We start from the raw sequence: 15,776 nt of genomic DNA on the forward strand, positions 1-15,776 counted from the left end.
TTTGTGTCTTTGCCAACCTCTGGATCTCTCTATCCCACCCCCTTCCCTTTTGGGTCTGACCTCCATTGGAGTGCACTGGCTGGGCTGTTTTTAAGTTATAGTATAGGCTGATAATGCATGTTTCTCATAATTGTTGTACGTATCCACACAGTATACATCTGATACTATACATCTCTTGTTATGTATATTCCATTGTGCATATCCATAACTGTAGATGTTCTATTTTTGATATGAAGATTTAATTCTTCCACTATAGTTTTTTTACCCTTATATATATATATATCTTAAGCAGGATGTTGGCACCATTTGCAGTCACAGGTTACACTTATATGCTGTACGATATTATGCCTTTACTCTGGCTTCATTTGCCACATGCTTCCTGGTCAGTGACTCATAGTACAGATGTCAGAGACAGCCAAATCAGTAATATTTTTAGAAGGAGGTCAGCAATGGTAGCCACCATATTATTTCATGCCTAGCTTACTTTTTCTCACTGATATGTATTCTGTACTTTTGTATCAATCATTATGGTTAAAACATAGCTTTATATTTATATTATAATTATTGGTGTTCATCACAACCGCTAATACAATATGATTATTGCAAGCATTATTAACTTGCCAGTAAAATGACATTAGAATTTACTGTCTGTTGATTTAAAACAAAACAGTAATAAGGACAAAATGTGGCACTTGTATAAAGCTGGTGTGTGCAGCTCACTAGATCAAATGCATTTCCAAATTTAATTAGTGAATAAAAAAAAATCTACACTCAGCAGCTAATTGAAGCAAGTGATACGTCCATTTTTATTTTTTTTTTATTTTATTTTTAATGTGCAGTATGGATATATTACTTTGGATTTAACCCAAAGCCCCGACTCCCTGTTCTCAGTTGTTACACAATTCCTTTAAATACAAGTTTGTGACATATTGAGCTACCATTGGCTTCCTTTTCAATTGTGGAATGACATGTCTATTTTCTGACAGAGTGAAATGAACCAAACACTGCTACTGCTATCTTATATCTTATAATAGAAGGTTCACTGCATAAGCAAGAGGGAATTTCTGCAGGTAGGAATAACTACTTATATGAAAAATCTTCAGATTAATCAATCAAGGAAAAGTGCTGCAACAAACGCCTGTCATTCAGTCAGTATAGTTGTTTGATGATTTACCATAATTTAGTATTATGATGCAAATATTTCTAAAATAACTATTTTGATGGCAAATCTGAGGATTGGATGAAGTGTTAAAATAACATCTTTAATAAACTTGCACTCTAAGCAGATATGAAAAAACACCAATTAAGGATTCGCACCAGAACCTGCGAACGGACCGAAAATTTGCACGAACGTTAGAACCCCATTGACATCTATGGGACTCGAACGTTCAAAATCAAAAGTGCTCATTTTAAAGGCTAATTTAAATGTTATTGTCCTAAAAAGGGTTTGGGGACCCTGGTCCTGCCCCAGGGGACATGTATCAATGCAAAAAAAACTTTTAAAAACGGACGTTTTTTCAGGAGCAGTGATTTTAATGATGCTTAAAGTAAAAAAAAAAAGTGAAATATTCCTTTAAATATCGTACCTGGGGGGTGTCTATAGTATGCCTGTAAAGTGGCGCGTGTTTCCTGTGCTTAGAACAGTCCCTGCACAAAAGTCATTTTTAAAGGAAAAAAAGTAATTTAAAACTGCTTGCAGCTTTAATGTAATGTCGGGTCCTGGCAATATGGATGGAAATCAGTGAGACAAACGGCATGGGTACCCCCCAGTCCATTACCAGGCCCTTTGGGTCTTGTATGGATATTAAGGGGAACCCCGTACCCAAATTAAAATAAGGAAAGGTGTGGGGCCACCAGGCCCTATATACTCTGAACAGCAGTATACAGGCGGTGCAAACAAGACAGGGACTGTAGGTTTGTTGTTAAGTAGAATCTGTTTGTAATCTTGAATGGGTACATTTTTAACGTGTTTAGCTCCAGCCAAAAAATCTTTTTTAAGCTTTTTGGAAAACATAGGGAAGGGTTATCACCCCTGTGACATTTGTTTTGCTGTCTGTCCTCCTCTTCAGAAGATTTCACCTCACTTTTTGTCCCAATGACAAATGTTTTTTGAAAATGTGGGGTTTTTTGTGGAACGAGGATTGGAAAGCATCAGTGGAAAGGAGAAATGTTTTTCCCTCATTAATTCTTACAGGAGAGAATTTCCCTTCCTAGGGGTAGATTTCATCTCACTTCCTGTTGTCTCCTTCCGTTTGCAAGTAGGAGTCATTTGTAAGTTAGATGTTTGAAAGTAGGGGCCTGCCCTATATACTCAGCAGAAATTTGGGCCTTAGGTGTTGTTGAGGCCACAACACTGTAAGCCCTCACAGGGCCCTGCTGTGAAATATTAGATCAAAAATTGTAATTACATGCCCCTGTTAAACAGGGGCTGAAAAATTAGGCCTTAGGCACTGGTGCTGGTGCCACAACACTGCAACCCCTCACAGATACTCTAGTTGGAACGCAGAAACGAGCCCTGCTGCAAAGTATTGCATCAAAAATTGTAATTACACGCCCCTGTTAAACAGGGGCTGAAAAATTGGGCCTTAGGCACTGGTGGTGGCGCCCAGAACCAAAAATGTTCTTACAAGCTATCAGCGTGATCATTGAGGAGGAAGAGGATAATTACTCAGGATAGTCACTCAGCATCAGCATAGGCAGTCTTTGAAGGGATCTGAGTTTTCAAAAAAAATTATTCGGTTACATCAGCATCAGGTGCTTGGTAGCTAGTGGTGATCCAAGACTGATTCATTTTTATGAGGGTCAGTCGATCGACCAAGTCGGTGGACAGACGCACCCTGTGATCAGTTACAAAGCCTCCAGCAGCACTGAATGTGCGTTCCGAAAGAACGCTGGATGCAGGACAGGCCAGTAGCTCAATTGCATACTGTGCAAGCTCTGGCCAGTGATCCATCCTCAAGACCCAGTAACCCAGAGGATTTTCGGTGGGAAAGGTGTCCAAGTCTGATCTTGCCCCTAGGTATTCCTGCACCATGTAAAACAGACGCTGGCGATGGTTTCTGGAACTGATCATACCTTGGGGCTGCGGACCAAAAAATTGTCTGAAAGCATCGGTCAGACGGCCACCTTCTCCACCGCTCCTTCTTTGACTGACCAAAGCCTCAGCAACACGTTGTCCAGAAACAGGAGTTTGTAACCTCCCAGTCTCTGGGAAAGCGTTGCACAGACCTTTCTGCAAGGCCTCCCGAAGATGTTTCATCCTCTGCTCCCTCTGCGATGGCAAGATAAGGTCCGCAACCTTACCCTCGTAACGTGGATCAAGGAGGGTTGTCAGCCAGTATTGGTCTTTCTCCTTGATACCACAAATACGAGGATCCTTACGCAGGCTTTGCAGGATCAGGGAGGCCATGCAGCGTAGGTTTGCTGAGGCATTCGGTCTGGAGTCCTCTGGGTCACTAAGGACGACATGGTCCGCAGCCACCTCCTCCCAGCCACTTACAAGTCCATGTGTTTCTTGGGACCCCCCTTGATCCCTTAAAGACTGCTGCTGATGCTGAGTGCCAGGCTCCACCTCCATACTGATACAATCTTCCTCCTCCTCCTCCTCCTCATCCTCTTCCTGTGTGATCGGCGGGCACGCAGGAACACTGTCTGGATAAAGGGGGCCTTGAGAGCTAAGGAAGTCCTCCTCTTCCTCCCTCTGTTCTGCCTCAAGTGCCCTGTCCATTATTCCACGCAGCGTGTGCTCCAACAGGTGGACAAGGGGGACAGTGTCACTGATGCATGCACTGTCACTGCTCACCATCCTCGTGGCCTCCTCAAATGGTGACAGGACAGTGCATGCATCCCTGATCATGACCCACTGGTGTGGGGAAAAAAAACAAGCTCCCCTGACCCTGTCCCGGTGCCATAGTCGCACAGGTACTCATTGATGGCCCTCTGCTGCATGTGCAGCCGCTGCAGCATGGCCAACGTTGAGTTCCACCTGGTGGGCATGTCACAGATTAGGCGGTTCTTGGGCAGGTTAAACTCCTTTTGGAGGTCCGCCAGCCGAGCACTGGCATTATATGACCGGAGGAAATGCACACAGACTTTCCTGGCCTGCCTCAGGACATCCTGTAAGCCCGGGTACCTGCCCAAGAACCGCTGCACCACCAAGTTAAGGACGTGAGCCAAACAGGGCACATGGGTCATTTGTCCCCGTCGGAGGGCAGAGAGGAGGTTGGTGCCATTTTCGCAAACCACCATTCCTGCCTTAAGTTGGCGTGGCGTCAACCACCCCTGAACCTGCCCCTGCAGAGCTGACAGAACCTCTTCCCCAGTGTGGCTCCTGTCCCCCAAGCACACCAGCTCAAGCACCGCATGGCATCTTTTGGCATGCGTACTTGCGTAACCCCTTGAACGGCTACGGAGCACCGCTGGTTCAGAGGACAAAGCACAGGAAGAGGCCATGGAGGAAGAAGAAGAGGAGGGGGTGGAGGAGAGAGGTGTGTCTCAATCATTAGTAGTGGCATTTTGGAGGCGTGGTGGCGGAACAACCTCCAACACTACTGCACCTTGTCCTGCATCCTTCCAAGCTGCCAGCAGAGTCACCCAATGTGCCGTGAAACTTAGGTAACGTCCCTGTCCATGCCTGCTGGACCATGAGTCAGCGGTAATATGCACCTTACCACTGACCGCCCTGTCCAGCGAGGCATGTACATTGCCTTCCACATGCCGGTAGAGAGCCGGAATCGCCTTCCGTGAGAAAAAGTGGCATTTGGGTACCTGCCACTGAGGAACCGCACCATCCACAAACTGAAAAGGCAGCAGTTGAAGTGCTAGCAATTTTGCCAAGCTAGCATTCAACCGCTGGGCATGTGGATGGCTGGGAGCAAACTTCTTTCGGCGGTGCAGCAGCTGGGGCAGGGAAATTTGCCTGGTACAATCTGACGTCAGTGTACCGAAAGCAGATTGCCCACAAGTACTTGGCTGTGACACACCTAATTCTACACCTTCATTCCTCTCAGTGCAGGTCTCAGAGAGGACTGAAGGTATAGTGGAGTTGGAGATCTCAGCTGATGAGGATGCACTCATCTCAAAAAAGGCCCACACCAAAGAACTTTTTGAATAAAGCGCAGAGACTGCAGATGTGGAGCTTTGGGGTGTGATGCAGTTAGTTTGCTGCCCTTAGGCTGGCCCCTGGAGGGCATCCTGCCTCGTTGGTGATGTGCCGCCTCCTCCTCCTCCTCCTCTCTCCTATCAGGCACCCACGTTGAGTCAGTGACCTCATCATCCCCTCCCTCCTCATCACTGGAGCAAACCTGGCAGTATGCTGCAGCAGGGGGAGCTTGACTGCCAGATTGCTGTCCTTCTTGGGCACCCCCTCTGTCTGTGCTCACGTTACTGCCTTCCTCGAGCTCAGTATCATCAGAGCCTTCCAAACGCTGGGCATCCTCCTGGAGCATGTACCCAACACTGTGGTCAAATAGTTCGAGGGACTCCTCAGGAGGACATGGTGGGGCTAGGGAAGGAGTCATTGATGACATTGAGCCGAGGGAAGAGGCCGCTGCTTTGCCAGACAAAGTACCCTGAGCATGGATGAGAGAGGATGAGGAGGATGAGGACGGCTTGGTCATCCACTCGACCAAGTCTTCCGCATGTTGCAGCTCAACACAGCCAGCTGCCGAAAAAAAGGCCAAGCGTTTCCCACGGCCACGTGCTGATGAGGATGCACCGTCCCCACGACCAGCACTAGACACAGAGCCTGCTTGCCCTCTTTTATTGGCTTGTGACTGTCTGCCTCTCCTTCTTGGCCTTCCAGACATACTAATGGCCTGTAGCTGCACTAAGATGGGATATATATATATATATATATATATATATATATATATATATATATATATATATATATATATGTACTGATACTGCAGCTAGCAAAATCAACTGCCTGCCTGTAGTATGAGAACACCACCAATCTTCTACAGGTAGCTTTAGGTGAACACTGTGCAGAGCTTGCCAAAAAATAACTTGCAGCTTATTTAGCTGCCTGCGGTAGTGATAGGATCAGGAAAACACCACCAACCTTCTACAGGTAGCTTTAGCTGAACACTGTGCAGAGCTCGCAAAAAAATAACTTGCAGCTTATTTAGCTGCCTGCGGTAGTGATAGGATCAGGAAAACACCACCAACCTTCTACAGGTAGCTTTAGCTGAACACTGTGCAGAGCTCGCAAAAAAATAACTTGTAGGTTTAGCTGAACACTGTGAGGAGGACGCACCACACTAACTTGTAGTTTTAGCTGAACACTTTGAGCAGGACGCACTACACTAACTTGTAGCTTTAGATGAACACTGTGCAGAGGTCTCACTACACTAACTTGTAGTTTTAGCTGAACACTGTGAGCAGGACGCACTACACTAACTTGTAGCTTTAGATGAACACTGTGCAGAGTTCGCAAAAAAATAACTTGTAGGTTTAGCTGAACACTGTGAGGAGGACGCACCACACTAACTTGTAGTTTTAGCTGAACACTGTGAGCAGGACGCACTACACTAACTTGTAGCTTTAGATGAACACTGTGCAGAGGTCTCACTACACTAACTTGTAGTTTTAGCTGAACACTGTGACCTGATGCACTACACTAACTTGTAGCTTTAGATGAACACTGTGCAGAGCTCGCAAAAAAATAACTTGTAGGTTTAGCTGAACCCTGTGAGGAGGACGCAACACACTAACTTGTAGTTTTAGCTGAACACTGTGAGCAGGACGCACTACACTAACTTGTAGCTTTAGATGAACAATGTGCAGAGGTCTCACTACACTAACTTGTAGTTTTAGCTGAACACTGTGAGCAGGACGCACTACACTAACTTTGAGTTTTAGATGAACACCTTGCAGAGGTCTCACTACACTAACTTGTAGTTTTAGCTGAACACTGTGAGCAGGACGCACTACACTAACTTGTAGCTTTAGATGAACACTGTGCAGAGCTTGCAAAAAAATAACTTGTAGGTTTAGCTGAACCGTGTGAGGAGGACGCACCACACTAACTTGTAGTTTTAGCTGAACACTGTGAGCAGGACGCACTACACTAACTTGTAGCTTTAGATGAACACTGTGCAGAGTTCTCACTACACTAACTTGTAGTTTTAGCTGAACACTGTGAGCAGGATGCACTACACTAACTTGTAGCTTTAGATGAACACTGTGCAGAGCTCGCAAAAAAATAACTTGTAGGTTTAGCTGAACACTGTGAGGAGGACGCACCACACTAACTTGTAGTTTTAGCTGAACACTGTGAGCAGGACGCACTACACTAACTTTGAGTTTTAGATGAACACCTTGCAGAGGTCTCACTACACTAACTTGTAGTTTTAGCTGAACACTGTGAGCAGGACGCACTACACTAACTTGTAGCTTCAGATGAACACTGTGCAGAGCTTGCAAAAAAATAACTTGTAGGTTTAGCTGAACAGTGTGAGGAGGACGCACCACACTAACTTGTAGTTTTAGCTGAACACTGTGAGCAGGACGCACTACACTAACTTGTAGCTTTAGATGAACACTGTGCAGAGTTCTCACTACACTAACTTGTAGTTTTAGCTGAACACTGTGAGCAGGATGCACTACACTAACTTGTAGCTTTAGATGAACACTGTGCAGAGCTCGCAAAAAAATAACTTGTAGGTTTAGCTGAACACTGTGAGGAGGATGCACCACACTAACTTGTAGTTTTAGCTGAACACTGTGAGCAGGACGCACTACACTAACTTGTAGCTTTAGATAATCACTCTGCAGAGGTCTCACTACACTAACTTGTAGTTTTAGCTGAACACTGTGAGCAGGATGCACTACACTAACTTGTAGTTTTAGATGAACACTGTGCAGAGGTCTCACTACACTAACTTGTAGTTTTAGCTGAACACTGTGAGCAGGACGCACTACACTAACTTGTAGCTTTAGATGAACACGGTGCAGAGGTCTCACTACACTAACTTGTAGTTTTAGCTGAACACTGAGCAGGACGCACTACACTAACTTGTAGCTGTAGATGAACACTGTGCAGAGGTCTCACTACACTAACTTGTAGTTTTAGCTGAACACTGTGAGCAGGACGCACTACACTAACTTGTAGCTTTAGATAAACACTGTGCAGAGCTCGCAAAAAAAAACTTGTAGGTTTAGCTGAACACTGTGAGGAGGACGCACCACACTAACTTGTAGTTTTAGCTGAACACTGTGAGCAGGACGTACTACACTAACTTGTAGCTTTAGCTGAACACTGTGCAGAGGTCTCACTACACTAACTTGTAGTTTTAGCTGAACACTGTGAGCAGGACGCACTACACTAACTTGTAGCTTTAGATGAACACTGTGCAGAGGTCTCACTACACTAACTTGTAGTTTTAGCTGAACACTGTGAGCAGTACGTACTACACTAACTTGTAGCTTTAGCTGAACACTGTGCAGAGGTCTCACTACACTAACTTGTAGTTTTAGCTGAACACTGTGAGCAGTACGTACTATACTAACTTGTAGCTTTAGCTGAACACTGTGCAGAGGTCTCACTACACTAACTTGTAGTTTTAGCTGAACACTGTGAGGAGGACACACTACACTAACTGTAAATAGTCTAGCTGCCTGACTGTGGTACTAATAGGATCAAAAGAACACCAGCAATTTTCTTCAGGTAGCTGTAAATACTGTAACAAGACAAGCCTGCCTGTCAGTAGGAAGATAACAGGAACGGATCTAGCTAAACTGAATACAATGTATATATATGCATCCCAACACCTGGGATGCATATATATACACAATACACTGTAAGTGCAGCTAACTCACTGATTGTCCTGCCTAACCTAGCTAACTCAAATGAAATGACACTGTCTCTCTGTCTATCTATGTATCTCAACACCGTAACACACTACACAGGGCCGCCGTGCAGGTGGTCTTATATAGTGTGGGGCGTGTTCTAAACTCCCTGAGCCATAATTGGCCAAAGCCACCCTGGCTTTGGCCAATTACAGCTCTCTCTACCGACGACGCTGTGATTGGCCAAACATGCGGGTCATAGTGCATGCTTGGCCAATCATCAGCTAGCAATGCACTGCGATGCCGCAGTGAATTATGGGCCGTGACGCACCACAGAAATTTGGCGCGAACGGCCCATAACGTACGGAATTCGACGAACGACCGAACAGCCGATGTTCGAGTCGAACATGGGTTCGACTCGAACACGAAGCTCATCCCTAACACCAATGTATGCAGTTATATATTTATTTAAAAAAAAGGAAAAAAATCTGCACTGCCAAATGTCTCCTTAGTCTTCCTCTGACTCTGGGGTCTCATTCCAGTGCCAGAATAATCTGCTTCTTGCAGAAAGGCTGGACTCTGCTGTGGGCCGACCCTTCCGATAGCTGGGAACACCTACTAATGGCTAAATGCCTCGACTTCTATTTTCTACACCCCAGTTTTGCCGTTAAAGAGGAAGTAAACCCTGATTGGTTTAACCCCCCCTGCAAAGTAAAAGCATAATGGGCTAGTATGCATCGCATACTAGCCCGTTATGTGGCACTTACCTGCAAACGTAGCCTGCAATGTCCCTGCTGGTGGCCGCATCCATCTTCCACCCCCACTCTCCCTTCTGGGGCCGTGGATTCCGGCTCTGGATCTGGCTTCTGTGACTGACGAACTCAGACGATAAGCTGTCTGTATAGTTACTGCATCTCCATTCAGTCGCAGGCTGCTGACACACAGCTCCAGGCCACTCTGAACGCCTCATTCATGCTGTAGAGGTGTTGGCGCCCATGTGACTGGAGCCTGACATGCTGCCCCCATCCATTGTCTCTAAACATCACACACCTATGGGGGGGTTATTGTTGCTCTTGGCTCCATCGTGGCCAGCTAATGAAGTGATGTCCCAGACAATCTCTGATGATAGCGGTGTGTGCCAATATTCAAATGTTTTATTTTTTTTGTCCTTAATGACATCTCTGTAATACGTTTACATAGATTCGCAAACAAAAAGAAAAAAAAAGAAAAAAAAAAGAATTTTAAATGTAGCTAATTTAAAAAAAGGAATAATGTTATTTGGATAGCAAGCTGTATTGAATTTCCGCCAGACATATTGTTTGGTGTTGAGGCCAAATAATTCAATTTTAGTCTTATATGACCATAACCCCTTTTTCCATGTGGCCTAAGAATCTTCAAAGTGCGTTTTGGCAAAGCTCAATGTCATGGTTATGCAATAGAGTTTTGTCTGTCAGCTTACCTGTCTCCATGTGTTCATCTCTAAAGACCAGCTGATTCTCACCTGACTGCTTTTATAAACTCTCCTCTAGCATGGCTCCACCCCAGCTCCTATCAGAGAACTCTATATTAACCTCTACACTGCAGGCCAGCCCTGCTGATCAACCTTTGTGTGTTTTGACTTCCTGTTCCTGCCTGCCGTGTGCTCTACGTTTGTTTCTGTTACCGACCTTGGCGTGTTCTCAACTATTCCTGTCTGCTCGTGACCCTGACCTTTGGCGTGTCCCCGACTATTCCTGTTTGCCTGTGACCCTGAACCTTGGCGTGAACTCTGTTGTCCTTGTCTGCTTGTGGCCCTGACCTTGGCTTATTCCCTTACTATCCCTATCCTTCTGTTGCCTACTGTGGGTGTGAGCTGGGGGACCCTGGGGGTCGCAACCTGGAGCCAGTTGCAGCCCAGTCCATCCTCACCACTAGAGGCTCTGGTGAACACCTGCTGGCTCTTAGACTCCGCGCCCCAGGGAATCTTACGCTCTAACCCCGGTGGGATCCGTGTTGGTGTTCCAACGGACCTGCCTTCCTTACCACCCTGACTCCCATCCGCAGCAGTCAGCCTTAGGGTCCACTACCTTGCGGTGCATTCCAGATCCCAACAGTGTGGATCTGTCACCTAGCCTCAAAGTGACCTGACCGTATGATCAGCCATGGACCCGGCTGACGTGCCGCTTCCTGCAGCCGATCCATTGCAGGGCATAGTTCACAGACTCAAGACCCAGGAATGTAATCAGACTCAGGTGATGCGATTCCTACAGGATCTGGCTTCCCGCTTTGAGCAGCTCCAGGCCTCCTTGGGAAACCAGAACCTGCAGCCTCAAGTACAATCAGCAGCTGCACCTATCGCACCAGTCGCAGCCACACATTCATATTTACTGCCAGCTCCGTCCTGTTTCTCTGGGGACTCCAAGGCCTGCAGGGGCTTCCTCAGCCAATGCACCATTCATTTTGAGCTCCAGCCTCAAGACTTTGTCTGATCGGGCTAAGGTAGCCTATATCATTTCCCTCCTCTCTGGTGAAGCTTTAGCTTGGGCTGCCCCCCTGTGGGAGAAGAATGACCCGGTGGTTTCCAGCCTGTCCGACTTCTTGAAGCTTTTTTGTAATACCTTTGAGGAGCCAGCTCGGGTTTCTTCAGCGGCTAGTGCCTTTTTAGTGCCCCTTCGCCAAGATTCTTGTTCAGTGGGACAATATGCGCTTCATTTCCGTATCCTCACAGCTGAATTGAGCTGGAACAATGAGGCCCTGGTCGCAACCTTTTTACTTGGCCTCTCTGACCGAGTGAAGGACGAATTAGCACCCTGATTCCCATCCGCAGCAGTCAGCCGTAGGGTCCACTACCTTGCGGTGCACTCCTGATCCCAACGGTGTGCATCTGACACCTAGCCTCAAGGTGACCTGACACTCAGTTTTGACTTCAAGTGGCCTTTCTTGAGGAGTGGCTTTTTTCTTTTCTTTTTTTCAACCCTTCCATACAAGCCACATTTGTGGAGAACATGCACACAATGACCACTCTTTGTCGTACATTCCTGCAACTGCTTCAGAGTTGCTGTAGGACTCTTGGTAGCCTCTCCGGCCAGTTTCCTCCTGGCTCTTTTATCCAGTTTGAAGCAACGGCCTGATCCAGGGAGGTGTTGTACCAAATACCTTCCACTTCATAATAATAAACTTCATTGTGCTTTTAGGCATTGATAAAGCCTTTGAATTTTTTTTGTATCCATCTCCTGACTTGTGCCTGTCCACAACTTTATCACAGAGATCTTTTGACAGTGCCTTGCCACCCATAGTTGAGTGTTTGATTCAGTTCCACTACCAGGGACTACCAGCACTACCAGCTTTATGTGCCATTGAGAAGGTGATTAGCTACACCTGATTGAGCTTACAAGTAATTTTTAGGAGGGGGGGTGATCCTTTTTCCTACTGTTTTTGAATTTTTGATTTCCTGGCATGTTGGTCTTATATCATTCACTTGGATATTAGTTGCACTGAGTAAATACAGCTGGATAAAACAAAGAATGTGTCTGTTATTTCAGGCTCTAAAGCAACAACAAAATGTGATTATTTTAAAGGTGGGTGATTCTTTTCTATACCGACTTGTATATTCTTTGAGTAAAATAGCAGAACACATTTCATGAGAATTTTTGAGTGAAGAAGATATTTAACACATAATTGACTTCCCATCTAAAAAGCCCATCAGAGAAAGCTACCAATCATTATTTTACCATAAATGACAGCTAACATAGAGCATTTGGCAGCATGACACATTTACATGAATCTAAATTTCTGTCCAAGTGTGGTTCCTTTTACATTCATAGCTGTAAAGGTAAAAGTTAATAGTTGCTAAATCATAAACCACATAATTCAGTCAAACCTGGAAACCTTGTCAGATGTCCCAGGCTTACAAGGATGGATATACAATAATTTACCTGTGAGTCACTGTTATATGCTAAGGTAACTTAATGAATATGCCAGGCAAGTGTTGGGGAAAGCAAGTGCCATTGCTTAACGATTGATTATTCTAACGTTAGCTGCAGAGGTAAACAGTCAAGTTTATTTGTAATATAGGGGGACCTGCTATTAGCAGGAGAATAAAAAATAACAGTAACGTCTGTCTCTTTTTGGGATAAATGCACTCGCAGATCAAGACCATATAAGGCCACCCTTGCAGTCTTTTATTAAAAAAGACTGATAATATGTATTTTTTATTTTTTTAAATTTCATTTTAAGAAATATAATGTTTTTGTTCAGTGGCCATATATTTGCAGACATCACAACAGCCAAGACTAATTCCAATCCTAACTTTTTTTGTATTTGACACAATGGCAAAAAAGTAGGATTCTCTGCCAGCTTTTTTTTTTTTGTGGCCTGAAATGACAAAAACCGTGCTGCGCTACTAAGTAGATGTGTAAACCAATAATGATTCAATAAGCGGTATATACAAAGTTAAATAAATACCATTAAATCCAAATAAATATATAAGTGAATCAAAGTTCATCAAAATTATCAAGTGATTGAAGTGGATCAGAGAATATCAATTCACCAATAGTGCAAAGATTCAAAAGAGTGCTTATGCTCACCTCCACCAGTATCACAAGCTGCTCACCTCACATATGAGTCAAAATCAGCAGTATTCCCCTCTGGGGATAATAAAGATTACTAGCGTGGTATTGACACTCCTTCCTCTCAGACACCTGCTTCTTTGGGTTCCAAAGAACCCTGATCGTCCCTCCTAAATGGGATAAGTATGCAGAAAAAAGAAGGCAAAATCGAGTGCTCTCCGTCTAAAGATATTTATTCTTATAAAAGGATAGAAGGTGCACTTGAAAGTGTGGCACTACAAGCCATGCTAGCTGGAACAGCATTCATACAGCAAGGTCTCTAGATGGCCGCGATGTGATGTCAGTACGCAGGCTCCACCCCTATCGTCAAGGCGTTGACTTTTTTAGTAGGGGTGGAGCTAATACATCACTTCGCTGTTTAAATATTACCATTCTTCCAAGACACAAGTGGGTGGCTAATCAGCCTCTCCCACTTTCTCCTAAACAGGAAATTGTGTGTAAAGGTAAGGGGTCACTTAAGAAAAATGCTGTCCGCAGGGGGAAAAATATTTTTTCTTATGGTACAGGAACTAAACTGGAAATGTCCCCAGTGGTGACACAAGTTTGTATTTCAGTCAAATAGAGGATTGTTCAAATCTCTCTTAGGTTATCATTACTTCCTGAGTCTTCCTTTCCCACTGACAATCGCTGCCCTAATTTAGGACAAGGACAAGAAGTGAGATAAAATCTTCCCAATGGGGATACAGATGGCAATACAAGCTTGACAGGGGGATTTAATCCCACCCAGCCTATTCAAAACTGAAAAAAAATTATGTTCCTTGAGAGATTTGTAGATTAGCAACTAGAAGCCATTTAGAATTAGATTAGCCACTGCAATCATCCCTTTTTAAAAATTGTTCTCAAAATGTTGGCTGGTTCATGGACTTGTACAAGAGGGAGCAGAAAGGAGAAAGAATCTGAATAAAAAAAAAATGACTGCACACATACATACTGTAACTATAATCTAAAGTGAACTTTAATGCTATTGGTTCAATTGTAGTTATTTGTAAGCTCTTTCAGTTTTTAAATACATGCAAAACAATCTCAGTGTTAAAAAGATATATTTAATACAAAAGACTCCCAGAGCATTATGGGTTTATAAATAGATATAGCCCAGAACATGCTGTCTTTTTAAGAGCATAGAAAATGATGAATTCAAATGCATACAGTGTGTAATTTTGTGTGCATCTGAATGAGGCACTAAGAAAGTCTATGGGCCCAAACACATACAGTAACTACATCTTGCAGGGAATATTTTCACTTGGTTTGGCTATGTACAACAAAGTAGGAAACTGCATCCAGATCTGTATTTTCAGCAAAATTAATGCTGTATGCATGTAAACATTTGTGCAATGTTTATATGCATACCAGTGTACAGCATACAGTGGCTAAACTGCTGCTGCTGTTTAGGGCCTGATATGTAAATGTCAACAATGTGCAAGTCAAAAGCCATGGCTACACACTATTAATTTTACGTTTTCAGAGGAGCTAGTGTTCATTAAATGTATTACATTTAATGGGAATCAATTGTCCCCTGGGTGTGCTCTGATGGGGAGTGGGGGGAGCAGACTTGATGGGACAAGGCAAGATGGGTTGCAGACAGAACAGTGTTAGAGTGTTGCAGTTCCCCATCAGGTTTTCTCTGATAGCCAGTGAGAGTTTATTTTATTGGCTGAACCAATCAAATTATACACAGGCAGCAACAATTCCTCCCACTGGCTGTTAGACCTGATGGGGAACTGACTGTGTAATTGTATTGGTCCTGTCATTAGTGTCAGGACTGGTGTCTTTCATTGCTTGAACACAGAAGGCAGAAGCTGCCTGCATCCTAACAACTAGCTGAGCAGTTGTGGCCAATAGAGTCCATTTATGCTGTAATGCTGTAGGCATGAAAATGTTGATCAAACATTACATGCATATAAAGTACAGCTTCTGCCAGCAAGATCCTGTGTAAAAGGCAGCCATGAGCCCTTAGATTCTGTGTCTATGATTGGACCCTAAACAGAGCAATATGGAAGGAAGGGAGGAGAGTGGGAGGAGCGACTGTAAATATCAGCTTGAACCACTGCAGGCTTTAAACAAAATGCATTCTTCAGCAGGAGGTAAGGAGAAGCTGTAATATACGCGAAAAGTTGCTAGTTAAATATTTTGATACAAAATAATAAATATGCAATATTTTCTATACACCTGACTAAAATAACACAAAATAAAACAATAATAAAGGATAGGATTTTACATCAAGATGATTTCTCTAACAAATCTATAAAATTGTAAAAGAGCCAATGTTTCAATGTATTTCTTTTAAATCAGCCTGAATATCTCACTTTGAAGTATGAAATGTGTATTTTTCCACTCCATCCCTATTTCTCAATTTTGTGACTGCCTATTGGAGATAAT

At 44.1% G+C, this 15,776-nt stretch overlaps 1 non-coding gene across 1 annotated transcript; it reads left to right on the top strand.

Moving 5' to 3' along the window:
• The first annotated feature begins 9,281 nt into the window (after positions 1–9,281).
• On the top strand, positions 9,282–9,410 carry LOC141109166 (small nucleolar RNA SNORA35). The gene has a single exon (XR_012236172.1). It is a non-coding gene; the product is annotated as a small nucleolar RNA SNORA35 (small nucleolar RNA).
• The last annotated feature ends 6,366 nt before the right edge of the window (positions 9,411–15,776 follow it).

Source organism: Aquarana catesbeiana, linkage group LG09, assembly GCF_042186555.1.
Source record: "Aquarana catesbeiana isolate 2022-GZ linkage group LG09, ASM4218655v1, whole genome shotgun sequence".
Lineage (NCBI taxonomy): Eukaryota > Metazoa > Chordata > Amphibia > Anura > Ranidae > Aquarana > Aquarana catesbeiana.